General features: G+C 46.8%; 1 protein-coding gene across 4 annotated transcripts in view; it reads right to left on the bottom strand.

Moving 5' to 3' along the window:
• Nucleotides 1–12,529, bottom strand: part of slc6a9 (solute carrier family 6 member 9) — a 59,965-nt gene extending 47,436 nt beyond the window's left edge. For 2 of the 4 annotated variants that reach the window (XM_029250084.1, XM_029250083.1), the window contains exon 1: nt 11,730–12,529. The gene's annotated coding sequence lies outside the window, so the exon portion shown is untranslated. The remainder of the gene's footprint in view (nt 1–11,729) is intronic. The other 2 variants (XM_029250086.1, XM_029250085.1) reach the window with 1 other exon arrangement.
• Nucleotides 12,530–18,039: the final 5,510 nt, after the last annotated feature.

Genomic DNA, 18,039 nt, shown 5'->3' with positions numbered 1-18,039 from the left:
TACATCACATGAGTAGCTGCATTAAGGTTTTTCCATTACTAAACATTTACATTAGTTCATTTAGATTATGCTTTTCTCAAAAGCAACTTACAACATTAAGGTCACAATTATCACACGCTTATAATCACTTACCCCTTTATACAGGTGGGTAATTTACTAGAGCAATTTTATGGTAAGTACCTTGCTCAAGGGTACTACAGCCAAAGGTGGGGATCAAACCTGCAACCTTTGGGTCCAAAGGCACTAAGCCTAACCACTACGGTACCAGCTGTCCCTAAACAAGTTATTGTTTTAAAAAAAAATTATTAAACACAGACACATCCACGTCATGCACTTACGAGATCAGGGGAGAAGTGCATCAGAAAGACTATGTTTTGAGACACTTCTTGAACGTACAGAGAGATTCAGCAGTTCTGAGTGAGAGGGGGAGACAATTCCACCACGTTACAGCTAAAACAAAAAACCTTTGTGCTTTTGATTTTGGAAAATGCCTAAACCTCTGAGGGAGGTGCTTAACTGTGACGGAAAGTCCTTGCAATTGTTACGCTGTTGACCTGGATGACCATGTCATGCTCAGCCCCACTACTGCCTCTATATGGACACTCAGAGAATGGTAAAGATGATATTCTGTTGGCAGGCGGAGCCCACAAAACCCAAGAATATGAGCTACACTGCTTTTTACATGCCAGGTTCTTTATCATAACTGCCCTTGAGCAAATAGTATAATAAAGGAATAATAAAAATGCTGAATGCTTGTCTGAAAAGAATTGGGCTACAAATGTTCTTTTCTTCCTGTAAACAATTTCAGCATTGCAAGAAAATGTTTTTTAATGCCTTCATATAACTTATTTATGTGGGAGGTAAAAATGTACAACTGAACACATACTTCAACCCCACACACACATACACACACACACACACACACACACACACACACACACACAATGTGTGCAACTGCTTGTCCCAAGTGGGGTCGTGGTGAACTGGAGCCTAACCCAGCAAGAGAGGTCGCAAGGCTATAGGGGGTGGGGGCACACCCAGGATGGGACGCCAGTCTCCAAGCAAGACTCAAACCACAGCCCCACCACACAGCAGGCCCTGGCCGAACCCACTGCGCCACCACACCCCCACTTTTATACTACAACCAATGCATTCAAAAGTAATGTCATTATTTGAGCACAAGAAAAAACAAAAATGTACTTTAATATACTAAAATGAACTATTTTCCAAGCTTTTCATGTGATGAGGACTGAAATTGTGAAAATTTAATATTATAGCAGAATCTCAACTAGCTCATTCTATATGGATTCTTAAATCAAATGTACTTGAAGTCCAGAGCGCAAAAGCTTTTATGCGTTTTTAGAAAACACCTGAGACTACAGCAATTTAACTACTTTGGAGCAATTTCCCACCTAATTGCCTTTAAAATACAAAGGAAGATACCATTTGTCACATCCCACGGGGTCACTGCCCCTCCTGGTCAGAGGCGGCGCCACTCAGTGCCGCTAGCTAACGCTTACCTATCACCTCACAGTCTCGTAGGACATGGAGGTATAAAAGGAGCCAGCGGAGCAGAACTAGTCGCGGATTCTTAATCAGCAGTTCTCTTGTGCTTCGTTGGCGATTGGTAGTCTCTTGTTCCCTCAGTTTGTTTCCTAGGTGTGCATGTTCCAGTCCCGAGTGCCCGTCCCGTCAGTTCCTGCCTCTTGTTCTTCAGTCCTGGTCCATCGTTCCTGTCCGGTATTTCGTCACGTCTCAGGGTTGCGGTCAGACTCACAGATTAGCGTTTCACTGTTCACCGTAGTTCCAACACCGTGTGTGTTTCCTGGTCTCGTGTTTCTTGTTTCACTTCCACCGAGTGTCTTACAATACTCACCGTACACGTCTAACCTCACACTGCACGTGAAGTCATTATATATTTCGTCTGTGTTTGGACGTAATAGCAACGCGCGTCCGTGTCGGACTCCCGTCCGGACGCGACAGAAGAATCCGCCAGCTAGTATGACTTCAGCGGAATGGCGTGAGCTGGCGGATCTGACAGAGGCGAACCAAGAACAACTCCTGGTTTGCACAAACGCCGCTAGCCGCCTCACAGATCAGTTGGAGCAGTTGACACGACTCCTCAGTCACGGTGGGCGGGGCGCCGATCCGACCAGTTCGCAAACGCATGATGATTGGCGGACATGTCTTTTTGATCGTCTTTATGCTTCCTCGGGTCCTCGCGCGGAGCCCACGAGCCCTGTGCAGACCAATGGGATCAGCGCTACTGAGCAGCTGTCCGTTCCCTTCCAGGAGGCTTTGCAAGGTAGCAGAGGTGAGAACCAGAATTACACAGAATACTCAATCTCCAGTCCAGCCTCTCTGTTCCCAGGGCCCTACTCTCCTGAGTCACCCCCTAGCCCAGACAGAAAGACAGAGAGACAGTTCTTCCCCAGCACCAAGAGTTTTCAGGTGCGTTCCTGGTCTCCAGTGGAGAAGACATCCAGCCCCCGATTGTCAAGACCACTCTCTCAGGAGTTCTCGCCGGATTACCGGAGCAACTCCGGTTCCAGCCGGACCCCGACGCCGCCAGGGCAGCAGGTGCCCTACAGCCCTGTGGACAGTGAGCCGGCTCAAGCACGCAACCTTGTCAGCTGTGCAGGGCTCGAAGAACAGTGCGTCAGACAGGGAATAATACGACTCAGTAACGGGCGTGTGACAGAGGAGGAAAGGAGGCGCCGTTTTCTGCAACGCTTGTGCTTTTACTGTGGAGCTGCGGATCACGTTCAGGTTTCCTGCCCAGTGCGGCCACCCCGTGGATCCCAACGGACCGACTTACTGGTGAGTGATGTATCTCTCCATACCTCCCTGTTGACATTACCAGTTACAGTATCCTGGGGTTTCCAGCAGCAGCAGACGAAAGCTATGGTAGACAGTGGCGCTGCAGGGAATTTCATGGATCATGATATGGCCGCGTCCTGGGGCTTGCCCTGTGCCCGATGCCCAAAACCCCTGGCTGTTAAAGCTATTGATGGCGCTCCAATCGGGTCGGGGCGTGTAGAGCAGCGCACAGAGCCCGTTACTATGCAGGTAGGGCCACTCCATAAGGAACAGATATGGTTCTATCTGATTAAGTCCCCTGATAACCCCATTATTTTGGGATACCCATGGTTATGCACCCATGACCCTGTTATCTCTTGGAGTGAGGGGAAACTGCTGTCTTGGGGACAGCAGTGTCCCAAACACCTGGAGACGTCTTGTAACTCCACATCCATAGAGAGCCCTAATGCAGATCTGCCCCTGCAGCTTCCAAGGGAGTATGCAGATCTAGTGGCGGTGTTTAGCAAACACAAGGCTGCAGAACTGCCTCCTCATAGACCTTGGGATTGTGCTATAGATCTTTTTTCGGGCACTACACCCCCTAGGGGGCGGGTATACCCTCTTTCTCAACCTGAACATCAGGCAATGGAGGCTTATATAACGGAGGCACTAGAAGCCGGATTCATCCGGCCGTCTACCTCTCCAGCTTCCGCTGGCTTTTTCTTTGTTGAGAAAAAGGACGGGGGTTTGCGCCCCTGTATTGATTATCGGGGGCTAAATGCCATTACTGTGAAGTACCCGCACCCCTTGCCTCTTATCACGTCGGCCCTCGAACAGGTTTCCGGTGCTACCATCTTTACGAAACTGGACCTTAGGAGCGCATATAACCTGATTCGCGTTAGGGAAGGGGATGAGTGGAAGACCGCTTTTAGCACCGCCCTCGGCCATTATGAGTACCTGGTCATGCCTTTTGGCCTGGCGAATGCACCTTCCGTATTCCAGGCTTTTGTTAATGAAGTACTCAGAGAGCTAATTAATCGCTCAGTATTAGTGTATCTGGATGATATCCTGATCTTTTCTCGGTCCCGTGAGGAGCATATTGGACATGTCAGGGAGGTGTTGCAAAAGCTGGCAGCACATAAGCTGTACGTGAAAGGGGAGAAGTGCCAGTTCCATGTGCACTCTGTGGATTTCCTGGGGTACATCCTAACACCCAACGGGGTCACGATGGATCCACAGAAGGTCTCGGCAGTTCTGTCATGGCCCCAGCCAAAGACAGTAAAGGACCTGCAACGGTTCCTAGGTTTTGCGAATTTCTATAGGCGCTTCATAAGGAACTTCAGTTCCGTTGCAGCCCCGTTGACTGCTCTGTTAAAAGGAGCCCCTAGGCGCCTGACCTGGACTCCTGAGGCGAGTCAGGCCTTTGAAGACCTAAAGAAGCGTTTTACTTCTGCCCCAATCCTGAAGCACCCTGATCCCAAACTGCCCTTTATTGTGGAAGTTGATGCTTCTGAGGCCGGGGTAGGGGCAGTGCTCTCACAGCGCCAGGGAAGTCCCCTGAAGCTCTATCCATGTGCGTATTTCTCACACAAGATGTCGCCTACTGAACAGAATTATGATGTAGGAAACAGGGAGCTCTTAGCCATAAAGATGGCCTTAGAAGAGTGGAGACATTGGTTAGAGGGGGCTACGCACCCATTCTTAGTGTTAACTGATCACCGGAACCTGGAGTATCTGCAGAAGGCAAAGAGGCTCAATTCCAGACAGGCGCGGTGGGCCATGTTCTTCACCAGGTTCCGTTTCACGGTGACCTATCGTCCTGGCTCCAAGAACGGCAAGGCCGATGCCCTGTCCCGTTTGTTCGAGGTATCGCCTCAGCTCTCCCCACCAGACACCATCTTGTCCCCGACGCAGTTTGTGGCTCCTATCCGTTGGGCTTTATTGGACGATATCCAAGCAGCCCAACGTCAAGAACCCGGTCCCAACGAGCAGCCCCAAGACAAAGAATACGTCCCGTCCACTGTTCGGTCCGAGCTCCTACACTGGGCCCATGATGGTCCAAGTACAGGACACCCAGGGGTCAACCGAACCTTGAAGCTTCTCGCTGAACGCTTCTGGTGGCCATCCATGAGACAGGACGTACGAGACTTCGTCCTTGCCTGCACCACATGTGCCCAGGCCAAGGTCCCACGGCAGCTGCCAGCAGGGCTTTTAGAGCCACTCCCGATTCCCAACCGTCCATGGTCCCATATAGCGGTGGACTTCCTTACTGATCTTCCGTGTTCTGATGGAAACACCACCATATTGGTCGTCATAGATCGCTTTTCCAAGGCCTGTCGACTGATTCCTCTGAAAGGTCTACCTACAGCCCTGGAGACCGCGGAACTGCTGTTCCAACATGTCTTCCGGCTGTATGGCCTGCCAGAGGATGTCGTCTCGGACAGGGGACCCCAGTTCACCTCGAGGGTCTGGAAGGCCTTCTTTGCCCGCTTAGGAGTCTCAGTCAGCCTCTCCTCTGGTTATCATCCACAGTCTAATGGGCAAGTGGAACGCCTCAACCAGGAGGTTGGACGTTACCTGCGGAGTTACTGTGCTCAGAATCAAGCGGATTGGAGCAGATACCTCCCCTGGGCAGAGTATGCCCAGAACTCCCTGGTCCATTCGTCCACAAACTTAACTCCTTTCCAGTGTGTGCTCGGTTACCAGCCTCCGCTGTTCCCGTGGACGATGGAGACCAGTGGGTTGCCAGCTGTGGACGACTGGTACAAGAGGAGTGAGTCGGTGTGGGAATCCGCACATGTCCGTCTCCAGGAGGTGGTATCCAACCAAAAGGAGAAGGCCGACAAAAGGCGTAGGACTGTATTGTACCAGCCAGGGCAGAGAGTATGGTTGTCCACCCAGGATCTCAAACTGCATTTGCCCTCGAGGAAGCTTGCCCCCCGTTTCATCGGCCCCTTCAAGATCCTGAAGAGGATCAACCCGGTTTCTTACCGTCTTCAGTTGCCCTCGCATTATCGTATCTGTCCCACGTTTCATGTTTCGCGCCTCAAGCCCCATTGTGTTTCCGCCCTGCAGAGCCCAGCAGTCTCTCCACCTCCACCGTTGGATGTGGATGGTTCTCCTGCCTACTCCGTCAGGGCCCTCCTGGACTCCAAACGGAGACGGGGTACGCTGTACTATCTGGTCGACTGGGAGGGCTATGGGCCGGAGGAGCAGTCTTGGGTACCAGCACGGGACATCTTGGACCCAGCTCTTATTGAGGACTTCCATGAGTGTCATCCAGATCGGCCTGCTCCGCGACGGCGGGGGCGACCGCCTACCCGCCGGCGTTCTGCGGCTGGAGCCGCCCCTGGAGGGGGGGGTACTGTCACATCCCACGGGGTCACTGCCCCTCCTGGTCAGAGGCGGCGCCACTCAGTGCCGCTAGCTAACGCTTACCTATCACCTCACAGTCTCGTAGGACATGGAGGTATAAAAGGAGCCAGCGGAGCAGAACTAGTCGCGGATTCTTAATCAGCAGTTCTCTTGTGCTTCGTTGGCGATTGGTAGTCTCTTGTTCCCTCAGTTTGTTTCCTAGGTGTGCATGTTCCAGTCCCGAGTGCCCGTCCCGTCAGTTCCTGCCTCTTGTTCTTCAGTCCTGGTCCATCGTTCCTGTCCGGTATTTCGTCACGTCTCAGGGTTGCGGTCAGACTCACAGATTAGCGTTTCACTGTTCACCGTAGTTCCAACACCGTGTGTGTTTCCTGGTCTCGTGTTTCTTGTTTCACTTCCACCGAGTGTCTTACAATACTCACCGTACACGTCTAACCTCACACTGCACGTGAAGTCATTATATATTTCGTCTGTGTTTGGACGTAATAGCAACGCGCGTCCGTGTCGGACTCCCGTCCGGACGCTACACCATTAAAAATGTAAACATAAATTAACATCATAAACTGGTTTAACATTCAAAGTGCCTTTGGATAAAGGGTGGGAAATTAACTTCGTGCTCCAACAACCAGTGACCGGTGCATAATAAAAATTTATTATCATTAGATTTTTTGCTTGGCGCTATATTTCCCTTTTATTTACAGTCTCTACGCCTAATTTTGCTTAGCTTTAACCCACGCTGTTATGCCACATTTTGCGTATCTCACATAGAAATGATCAGTTGCCTCAGCCGAAAAATCATTAAAAATATAACTGATTTACGGAAGCTGAAGCGCTGGAAAGGTGAGTCACCTTTAGACTGATTGCCAACTATCAGTATGTGTCAGCTATAAAAGAAGTCTGAAAAAATCACCATTTTCATCTAAGTTTTCAAAGCGACATGAGGCACCTAGCAGAGATCCAAAGAGACCAAATGGCGAGTGCCTGAATTCCAAGTGCACAAGTCCCAAAAGCCGTAAAAGTATTGAATGTGTCAAGGGATAATGCGTCAAAAATAAAGACACGTGCTAAATGCCATAAAAGTAGAGCCTCGGAAATGACCAGAACTGAATCAGCACTTCTGCGAGCCCATCTTAACCAAAACTTGTTGTTTGTTATGAAGATCACAAAACTGGAAAACTGGAATCTACAGCAGGAGGAAACCGCATGTATCCAAGGCCAACAGTGCACAACCTAGTGATGTATGGATGAGTGACCCAGTGTAAGTAGTGTTCTTACGTAATAAATGTAAAAACGTACATGTAAAACGTAGCGCAAGGCGCAAAACACCTGGACCTCTGAGCAATGGAAAAAAGGAATTTGGTCTGACGAGTCATCTTTTAAACTCTTTCCAACAGCCTGATGGCTTTATATTCGAAGAAACCCAATGGATGCCTTCAACCCACTATGTCTGTTGCAAGCTATTACATTTACAGTTATTTAGCAGACGCTTTTCTCTGGCGCCACTTCCAACAAACTCTATGTAGTGTTATCAGCCCACACACCTTGTTCACCGTGGTGACTTACACTGCTAGATACACTACTTACAATGGGTCGCTCATCCATACATCAGTGGAACCTGAACAGCATGTGTTTGGACTGTGGAAGAAATCCATCCAGGTGATCAAACCCACATCCTCTCACACCACAGGTGCACACTATGGTACAAACACTGTTCTCTCATGATGTTCCCATATTCCATAATGGCCCCCTGAACACAACGACAGACTGAAATGCCTTCTATGCCCTTCCTAATCACCAAATCTAACCATCTTTAAAGCTTTACAGGAAGTTCTGGAGCACAGAGTGCAAATTCCAAATGTCCCCCATCCCTCAAAGAGCTGCACACATCACACACACACATCTTCTGAACCACTTGTCCCATACAGGGTCACAGGGAGCCACAGCCTAACCCAGCAACACAGGGCGTAAGGCTGGAGGGGACACACCCACACCCAGGACAGGACACCAGTCCATCACAAGGCACCCCAAGCGGGACTCAAGACCCACCGGAGAGCAGGACCCAGGCAAACCCACTGCGCCACCGCACCCCCGTTCAAAGAGCTGCAGGCTTTTCTTGAAGAATGATGCAACATCCCACAACACACAGCTCAGGACTTGTATGTCAGCATTCCAAGAAGGGTACTGCAGCTGTTCTGAAAGCAAAGGGTGGCCCCTGCTCCTTATTAGGTCGCTGATAATTAATATATTTTTAGATGTTTCCATTACTTTCTTCCAAGGGTACACACAGTCAATGCTGTAGAGTTATTAGGGATTCCCAGCTCATATTCCCTATTAAGAGGAGGACACAATGCTCCAGGTCCAGCGGCACCGACACCGTCATAAGAAGCTGCCGTCTCCCATAAATCGCACCATTTGTTTTCGAAAGCGCCCCTCCGTAAATTTCAACCTGCAGCCGGAGTCTTCATTTGCTTTGGCTGAAATGCTGACGCCGAATCTCACGATTCCAAACTAGGCTGAAGCAAATATATTCAAAATTCTTTTGTCAGTAGCGTGGAGCCAATTTCATGTTGGATTTGCTCCCACACTTTGACCAATGATCTCTGTCCCGAGCTATTTTATAGTCCACGGAAGTAATAGGGGAACGTCCTCCTCGTTCCTGCTTATAGCCTTTATAATATTTTAAGTCAGATGTAATTAGCTCAGTTTAGCTAGCAAGGCCATTGAAATAGTTAGGTAACCTTGGTTTTCATGAAAAAAACCATCACTTATCATAGGAGTTTTTAAGGTCAGTTGTAGGAGGGAGCAGCCTAGGCCGCACCCCGGCCCCCAAGTAACTCACCTGTGAAAGGCATGTGAAGAAGTTCCCAGCACACCTTTAACCCTTACTTTACCCTCTTTACATAGGAGATGGGAGTTTAAAAAAAAAAGAAAAAGAAATGTTTCATGACTGTGCTTGGTTGGAGTCCCCCCCGATCTGTTTTCTGTCTTTAAGCTAACAGGTTTACTCTAAATTGCACTGTGAGTACATGTGTAAACTCAAAGGAGTTAGTATTTTCCAGGTGTAATAACAAACATAAAGTGTTTCTATAAAAAAAGACAAATTTAACGATGATATCTAATGATAGAAAGGGGTGCGATGGTGCAGTGGGTTGGACCACAGTCCTGCTCTCCAGTGGGTCTGGGGTTTGAGTCCCGCTTGGGGTGCCTTGCGACGGACTGGCGTCCCGTCCTGGGTGTGTCCCCTCCCCCTCCGGCCTTACGCCCTGTGTTAGCAGGTAGGCTCCGGTTCCCCACGACCCCGTATGGAACAAACGGTTTTGAAAATGTGTGTGTATCTAACTATATAAAGTAGAACTGATTTTAAGAAGACTTTCGGAGCATGTATGTAACAAGGAAGCTATGGATGCGTATTTTAGGTATTACATGAGTTAAAATGTCACCCCTGGGGAGGGGGGGTGGTGAAAAAACAGCTACGTAAAGAAAATGAGAGTTTCAGTTCCACTGAGGCACCCAAGTGCTCCAAGAACAGTGCGGGGTATATGCCTGGGGCATGAAAACTTGGCTTTGTTTGATACCATTAAATGATTTAATTGTCATGAAAATCTAAGTAAAATAGGACTGAATCCCATTTAGATTTTACAATCCATTAGACAGGTTAACTATTTAATGATTAAATATGCAATCATAACTAAATGAAATATTCCTCACAACTGCACATTCCTTAAATCTACCTAAGGAGCCTTTATGCTCTTCAAGTACATTTTGTCTCAACAGAAAGACGCCTGCAAAACCTTGATGAGGATCCAAGAGAAATGGGCTACACTAGTGACTAGATGGCACTCCCAGGAACAGACTAGTGGAGCCAATGAAATATTACACATTACTCCGCCAATGACATAAATACAGACAGTAAACACAACTCACCCATATTAGGATATCATAAACAAAAATCAAGTAGTGTTGGTTTACTTTGACTCACATTTGTCTACATGACATTCAGATACATTAGACTCCTCGGTATGCATGGCAAAAACACCCATAGTCTGTGAGTGACAGAGAGAGTGTGTGTGTTCCACTGATGTATGGATGAGTGACCCAGTGTAAGTAGTGTATCTAGCAGTGTAAGTCACCACGGTGAATAAGGTGTGTGGGCTGGTAACGCTACATAGAGTTCATTGGAAGTCGCTTTGGAGAAAAGTGCCTGCTAAGTGAATAAATGTAAAAACAGAACAATTAGTTCTCTAATCCATAATGAGGTCAAAAGTTTTTTTTAATCTCATCCTTTTTTACATTATTACAATAAAGTATGCAAGAACAACAACAGTTCACTCAGATTTAAAACACATTTCTTTTCGAGACGCTTTCAGTAAAGGCATTCAGAAGCATTTTTAACATCTTTACTCGCAACTATACTCTGCTTTATTTACCACAGTGGGACAGCATGGATCTGAACTCCAGCTTCTTCTAAAGCATCAGCAGCAACCCGTCCAGGAAATAACCAACATGCACGTGCAACTCCATGTGTAACTGTTACACCTAATGGTAACTGGCATTATTATTAACTTAACTTCTGTTAGAGGACAGTACTTTCAGTGAACAGGTGACACATGATGGTGCAGCGCCCTGAGACTACATCGAGAGGAATCGTGTGCTCAAATATGAAAACTATTAAAATGATTGAACGCAGTATGCAGCCCACCGCACCCCGCCCCCACCCGCCACGTGTTTCTTCCACCTTTTGTGAGCCACATACAATAAGCATGCCGTCCCTGCGTCCTCCTTTCCAGAATGTACTAGAAAACCGCTCTCCTCGCTCCGAATTACTGCGGTAAGGACGGCCGGCCAGGCAGTACCCAGCCCAGATGGCGGTTTTTATTATGGCATTTTAATGCACAGCGGCGGGATGTCAGTGGATGTGGAGGGAAGGCAAGGCGACGGAGCGGCGAGACCGGAGACGCTCCCCAGGACAGAACCGCACGCACCTCGTGTAGAGCAACCTCACCGACTGAAGGGCTCATCTGCCTCGCTCCTTCATTAAAAAAAAGATATATTTTTTTAAATATATACAGTGTATATATATATATACCATGCTGGCGTTGTCTTCGACTGTCATGCAACACGTCTGGGTTCAGGAATTCCGGCATTTATGTTTTGTTCATAAAACGCGTCCCCACCGCCCTCCTTCAAGTCAATGAATCGCCAAAACAAATCAATGATCAGTAAATCGATCAATCGAGATCTGCCGGCTGCGAGATAAATTGTGCGTCTAACAGTAATAACACTAATCCTGAGACGCAGGCGGCCGCGACGGCAAACCCGACTGCCCGTTCTGCCTTCTAGTTCTGCAACAAGCCGGTAACCAGAGTAACAAATAACAAACAAAGATGAGCTGCGCGTCGCCTCGGCGGACGGTGCGTGTAGAAGGAGGACAGGAGCTGAGGATGAGCTGAGGAGGAGCTCAACGGCGACACGGACGGACGGTCGCGGCAGGAGCGAGAGTGACACGCGCAGGTGGAAGAAGAAGAACAAGAAAAAGCGGAGCGGCGGAGGAGACGCACCGCTACGACCGGATAAGGTCACGGTGACACACGCAGACGGTTTGGATGAAGGCGGCGATGGGATCGCTCGGCGCGCCGGTGTACTGCACTTTACCGCAACGCCGCGTCCGTTCGGTCGCAGCCGGAGCTCGGGCTCATCCGGAGTTGCATCACCTCGTCGCTTCCTCTTGGTTCGGCCCTGCTTTATTAAGACACGCGCGCGCGCGCACACACACACACACAAAGAAACACATGCACGCTCGCCGCCTAAATGTTTCTCCAGACAGGGGGCGGCTCCACCTCCCCGTCCCCCCGTCCCCCCCCCTGCTTCTCCTCATCCGACGCCTTGAGGCACGAGCTCCGCTGCCCCGCGCCTAGATTTGCCTCCACGAGCGCGTCGCTCGCCCTCGCGCCGCCGCGTGCCGAAGGAACCTGCGAGCTGCGCGGTCAATTCTCTGTGTTTAGCAATAACGCAAATCCCGAGCCCAGACCGGTCACCTGAGGAGCGGGACTGTGTTTAATGACACTCGGAGCGCTAACTAGTCAGTTCCTAACTTGTGCAGGAGACCTGGCCGCTATTGGACGCCAATTTGGCGGGGAAAATACGCCTTTATTTGTATCGCAACGACGCAAATAGGCGCTATTTCCCCCAGTAAAACGCAACGTTCGTCAGGCAGGCAGGTCGATAATTTCCCCGCTAAACTTAGTATACCCCAAACCGTAGTTATACTAAAAATAATTTCCGTATTTTTATCTTATCGTGTTTACAGTGAGAAATACATTTAGGAAGCTGTACGTGCTATGTATGTATGAGGCAGCAGCCGGGGACTCTTTGGTGTAGGGAACACATACATAGTATACACTACAGTACTGTACTGCAAAGGTACGCACCTGTAGAGTAATCGCACAAACATACAGCAGGATAAAAGAATGATTTCTGCTTTTTCAAACCGTTTTAGGATAAACTGATCGTGGGGCCGCTGGTAGTGTAGCGGTTAGTAGGAGCTATTGGGTCGGGACCCAAAGGGTGCAGGTTTGAATGAATCCCGCCTCCGGTGTAGTACCCTTTAACAAGGTACTTTCCCTGAATTGCTGCACTAAAAATACCCAGCTGTAACAATGGGTAAATAATTGTAAATACCTTCACGCTGCAAGTTGCTTTGTAGAAAAGCATCGGTCAATGTGTCTTGAAGGTAAAAGCGTCTTTCAGCAAGAGATGGACGCAGCAGGGGCATCCTGTGTCTGTAGAACAACGTGGTGGGGTGATGAGTGGCAGGACCCTCTATTGGAAAAGTACCTGGCCTTACTGTATACAGGGGCCACTTGTACTCTGGTACTCCAGCGCATCTGAAGGTCAGTGTGCTCATATGAATTGAGCAGTAGACTGCGAGCAGCTGTAAGAAGAAATGAAGCTCAGTCATAGAAGATGTGCCTCTGACTGCTCACAGTAAAATTTGAGTGAAGCCCTTGGACGTATGTTGAGGTTGTCACATCCACGCCCACAACTCAACCGACAGCACCCGACTCTGGTCCAGCACCTGACCAACTGCTCACTCTTTAAAAGACCCTCCTCAGCTGCCATACCTTTGCGGAATCTCATCGGAGACAACCGCCCTCCCTCGTGATGTCCAGTGCACACTCAACACTTGTTCTTCGTTCTCGTCTTCCGGTTTTCGTCCCTTCGCTTTGTTTCCCGACCACGTCCAAGGATCTTCGTTCAAACGCCGACCGACCTTTCGCTTCGTCCCTTGACCTCGTCCATGGATCCTCGCTCTGACTTCGAGCGCCGATCGACCGACCATTCGCCTGTCCCCGACTCCGAGAACTTGCCTTATCCCCTGAATCCAGACGAAAGACTCCGCACTTGGGTCCTGCCGTCCCGGTTCTCTCGGCCCCACATGACAGAGGTCACACATCTCTGCATAGTTTAGATTCCTGTAGCCAAATTCAACAGGTCTGTCTCTTCCCCCCCCCCCCCCCCTTCCCAAGAATAAAGCTGGAGGCTGTGGGTGCAGCCTATGCCGTGGAATGACACAAACACAGTGAAAACGCAGGAAAAGGTGCGCTAGCACAGTGCTGCTCTCTTTATGACCCATATGCTTCTGACCACCTGTGTGCCGCACAGCATCTCAGCCCCTCTGGACTGCAGATGGATCACTCAGTTGTTCCAAACATTTTGGAAGAAGGAACTGAAAGGGAATGCTGAAAATAAATACTGTCTACACATAAAAGAGCTAATTATTAAGCAAAAATATATGTCTATTTGATCATAACTGCAGAAAAGAAAAAAAATCTCAATGTATCATAACATCATCTAATATAAATTTTTTATTTTTTTCAGTAAGTTGAACTTTGTTGGAGTACATTTTGTATTATGATTGTTCAAGTATTTTTTTTTTTTTTGTTTAATAATTTTTGTTTGTTTAATTAGTGATGCAACCGTGCAACATCATGTGCCTTGATGAGCATTTTCTGTCATCGTGGAAACAGGACAGGGAAATCCTTTTCAAAGCTGCTACCCCTTCTTCATATATGGAAGCCCAGAAGTGTCCACGTATGCAGCGTAGGAGGACGTGTCTGGTGAGGAGCTGCTCACTCCTGTTTCTTCATCTCTGAAGCTTGTTCCGTACTCACAGTACACTCTGCGCAATACATTATACTGCAGAGGTAGTGTTTACAGCTCTATTCAACAAATATGTTTTATAATTCATAGCATTATCCACTATAAAACCTATGCAGTTCAAAACAGCTTGCATCAGTATAAATGTATATTTACATATGTTTATAATGCATTAACATATACATTTACAATGAATAACATTTTTAACTCAATGTTACACATTAGTAAATGCATTACTTGTGTAATACTTAGTAATTACATTATTTGTTCAATATTTAAATTTTAACATTGAAGGCATTACCATTTTTCTTATTGCAGTGAGGTAACTCTCCACCACAAATGGAGAGAATATCTGAAAATCTGTTCAGTTGAACTGGTGACTAATTTTTGCCTACAGCACAGTTGCTCAGGTCTAGTCTGGCAGGTCCAAAGCCTTTTTTCTTTTGTTTTGTCAAGGTCTTTAAAACCTGGCTGGTTGAAACATTTCTTCGTATGATTTATATGATTAAACGCATGTAGCATTGCAGATTACAAATATAACACTTGCATTTTAAATAATTCACTAAAGAATCTGCAAAATTTTAGTTAAACAGAAATTTATTCTTCTTCAAATTTCACAGATGGCCAGGTAACAGAAAGCATAGTTTATTAAACACACCCATGGCAGGTTTCTAATCTTTTTGCATAAACACCATTTAACATCAAGGACAAATGAAAGCAAGTTCTTACCAAATGCAGTTTGATTAATGTAAATTGATCTAAAGGAAAGTATGCAATCAAGCTGATCAGTGGCTAAATCAAGTGTAAATAAGCAAAATCTCAACAAAAGGTAAAAAATGCTACAGCCAGCGAAGGCTGGAGTTTGTCACTATGACCCCATGGTCGGTTGTGTGAATGTGTGTGAGTTCCCTGAAATATCTTTTCTTCAAAATTGCTTCGTATTCAAGTAAACCTTATTGTAATAAGTTATTCATTAAAACAGACCAATCTGTAATAATAATTTTAATATCCTCATAAGACCCAGCTATTAATTTTTTGTCCACTCCAGAGGACATGTTTTAAATGCATCTCCCAAACTGTACAAGCTACAATGCTGGGTCCCGAAGTGCCTTACTGAGTACATTTTATGATCGTAAAAGATACGATATGTATTAGGGATGGGGCTTGGACAACTTCCCAGAAATCCCGCTACAGCCAAATAGTTGCTAGTTTTTGTCAGAAAATATAGATTTTGTATTCATCTCAAAGCACAGTGGGTTTGGCCAGGTCTTGCTCCCTGGTGGGTCTGGGGTTCAAGTCCTGCTGGGGGTGCCTTACAGTGGACTGGCATCCTCTCCTGGGTGTTTCCCCTCCCCCTCCAGCCTTACACCCTGTGTTCTGGATTAGGCTCTGGCTTGCTGCAATCCCACTTGGAACAAGCATCTTCAGCCAGTGTGTGTGCTCACCTTAATGAATAATTGTATAGTGTATTATAATGTGAAAAGTTAGTTACTTTTAATTATTGCCTATGCTGAGCTGCTGCATCTGCTGCTATTAAAGTCGAGCTGAGGGCTACAAGGCATGCCGTCCTGCACGTACAGCACCACGCCCAAGACCTGCCGCCAGAGTCTCACTGCACTTAGTCACAGTCGGACCTCATCTCTCCAGTACGGGTGAGCACAAGGGTCGATTGTGCTCCTGGGGGGGGTGGAGGAGTGAAGGAAAGAAGCAGAGATCTCAGCGGCTGCACCATTGCAGCATTTGGGGTCACATTCACCCAAAGGTGGTTTTAAGTTACAGACAACGTTGCAGACTGCGTCACGCAGAAGCTGGTGATGTGACACTAAGCAGCCACTTTGGAAGTACTTGATGTGTGTCGCATGCAAAATAAGAATGTGTCACCCCTAAGGGGGATTTAAGGAGGTTAAGTCAACTAGATGCAGCAGAATTTCCTCTTCACGGCTCACCTGCACTGATGGCGAGAGATGGTTTTCCTCAGTGAGTGATTTTCAAGCTCACCAGTCTGGCTGCATAATACCCAAGATGTGAAAAAGTACACTATATGAATAGTGTATCAGTGTTTATGACAGACAAATTATTTCCAGATGTATGATTAGGGAACTGGATAACACAGGTAAAACCAAGACACCCCAGCCATTAATCTCCATTTCATGTGTGGTGAGAAAGCTCAGCCCTTTAATTTGTCATCCTGCATCTTTGTGTGCTTCACCCCTGTGAGATATTACTTTGAATCTGTGAAACAGTTGAGCCAGCGCAGCCCGGGCTGCATTGCTGTTATTGAAGGCAGCGTTTGCACTGGACTCAGTTTATTTTCCTGCTGAAATTGCTGCCAGTCCAGTCATCTTCCGGAAAGGCCTTTCACCCGCTCACAGTATTTTAGACGGGCTTTAGTAATGTGCCTTTTAATTTACATTTACATTTATTCATTTAGCAGACGCTTTTGTCCAAAGTGATCTACATCTCAGCAAAAGTACAATTTATGCATTACATTAAGAGAAAGAGACATGGCTGCAGACATGTGACTCTCAAGTAAACCTAGTTTGTTACCTTCCACTTGCTGCACCGAGGTTCATCGTTCAAGTAGGTGCATAAAACACAGGACAGACAAATCCTGATACCCTATTGTAAGATACACAAAGAAGCAAATACAATGCCGGAGTAGTGGCTGAATAAAGGCTGTATCTGGGGATGCTCATTAATTAATTTACCATTAATTTTAAAGGTGTATGAATGTAATAATTTTGTATGAACTGTAATGTAAATTAAGGTAATGAAGAACTGAATGCACAGTAAAGGTCTGGAGGTAAAAACAGCACCATAATCCTTAAGTATAGCAGCTGCTGTGGACAGGATCGCTGTCATACAAAATATACCGTAGCAAGATTAAACCACCGTAACTCTATAAATTCACCGACTCCTTATAAAATTATATTTTTTTATTATTTTGCTAAACAGATCTCTGGCCAGTTATACAGAAGAATCAAGTTAAAATATCTCTTCCTAATTTTTCAAATTATAATGTGAAGTAAATAAAATAAAATAAACTAATTAAATTTAAAAAAATCCCTGCTTTTAATATGTTCCTAAAGGTTAATTGTATACTGACTAAATCTTTAAATCCAGCACTGTGCCATATATACTGCACTGAAATTAAATATATATGCAGTGCTTTTTTTCAGTTAAGAGCTCAACTGTTATTATAAAGACCGGGTTTTTCCTAGTCAGATTTTTTTTTCCAACTGAAGTAATTATGGCTAATTATCCTGTCTCATTCTTTAAACAATGCCCAGAATAGTCGATCTATTCTCGATCCTCTTTGTCTTGATTCGGTGAGCAATAGCCTTTGAAAACGGAGCGCTGAGCAGCTACCTCAATCGTTTAAATGAGATCTAGAGGCACCTCGGTCCGACAGAAATGCCACTGCTGGGTCCTGAACAAACGACGTTTCAGTTAGAGGCGCTCAGCTCTGACCACGGTTATTTGTCGCCCGGCCCACCTCATTAAAGCCAGTACCTGCAGTACCCATGACTCTTTTCGTTGATTCCACTCCATGGTAGGAGAGTTTCTCCTTGCTGCTTCATCGAGTCAAAAGCATATTCTTGCAGGATGTCAGGATGTGTAAATACACTGGCTGAGAGAAAGGTTTTGGGCGAGACGTTTGAGTAAAAGATTTATCTGAAAGACTCAGAAAAGATGGTCCATGTATCTGCT

Source organism: Scleropages formosus, chromosome 3 (genome assembly GCF_900964775.1).
Source record: "Scleropages formosus chromosome 3, fSclFor1.1, whole genome shotgun sequence".
Classification (NCBI taxonomy): Eukaryota; Metazoa; Chordata; class Actinopteri; order Osteoglossiformes; family Osteoglossidae; genus Scleropages; species Scleropages formosus.
Note: the sequence above shows the minus strand (reverse complement) of the source record. Positions and strands in the feature narration are given on the sequence as shown.